The sequence below is a fragment of the Octopus bimaculoides genome, chromosome 28 (assembly GCF_001194135.2).
Source record: "Octopus bimaculoides isolate UCB-OBI-ISO-001 chromosome 28, ASM119413v2, whole genome shotgun sequence".
NCBI classification, from domain to species: domain Eukaryota; kingdom Metazoa; phylum Mollusca; class Cephalopoda; order Octopoda; family Octopodidae; genus Octopus; species Octopus bimaculoides.
This window is the reverse complement of record NC_069008.1, coordinates 15,426,125-15,426,885: the sequence shown is the minus strand read 5'-3', so window position 1 is coordinate 15,426,885 and position 761 is coordinate 15,426,125. Positions and strand designations below refer to the sequence as shown.

Here is a 761-nt window from a genome sequence, read left to right as displayed (position 1 = left end):
AGTACGTTTGTGCACAGTCATATGACCACTGTTAGAGAATAATTTACCACAGATATCACAATGATATGGTTTTTCACCTGTATGAGTATGTTTGTGCATAATTAGGTTACTTTCTCTGAAAGAAGGACCTTGTACAGATATCGCAGTCATATGATCTCGTCTCTTTTACGATGTCTTCAGAGGAAATCAATTCTATAGTTTTCTCATTCTCTTCTATTACTTTTCCTCTCAAATCCCACTTTATACGTTTTCCTTCTTTTTGTTATTTATTTCTTACAAACACTTCTACAGCTCTATTTCTGTCCAGTGTTACCTTTCTTTAGCAAAACTTACATAAATTTATCCAACTTTAATCAGTTCACAGGCTCCTCTTCTTGACACTCCAGTCAGGGATGTTCATAAATTTGGCTAATATTATTATTTCAGAGCAAATATTTCACAGGAATTCTATCACAGATTTGTAGAAACAATCTGATACATCTGTTTCATATATTTTCCTTTAGTCTTTAAAACATGGTAGATATTGAGGACGTTTCTCCTGTTATGTCAATGTCATCTGATGTTCTGAAATTATAGAGAAACAACAGTGTAAGATGTAGAGGCTACTTAAAACATACAGATTCATTTCTACTGAGATAAACTGTAGAAATAAACATTTAACTTAAGAATTCAACAGGATGCCAACAGCTCATTAAAGAAGTGCCGATCTCTGAAAGTGTATTGAACATGTGGTAGTGGGACACCCAGAAGGACATGGGATG

At 34.0% G+C, this 761-nt stretch overlaps 1 protein-coding gene across 1 annotated transcript in view; it reads right to left on the bottom strand.

The window, feature by feature from the left end:
* Positions 1 to 253: 253 nt before the first annotated feature.
* Positions 254 to 761, bottom strand: part of LOC128246990 (putative zinc finger protein 66) — a gene marked incomplete at its 5' end in the record, with an annotated part of 8,188 nt that continues 7,680 nt past the window's right edge. Inside the window, one exon of the mRNA XM_052977478.1 lies at positions 254 to 564. The remainder of the gene's footprint in view (positions 565 to 761) is intronic.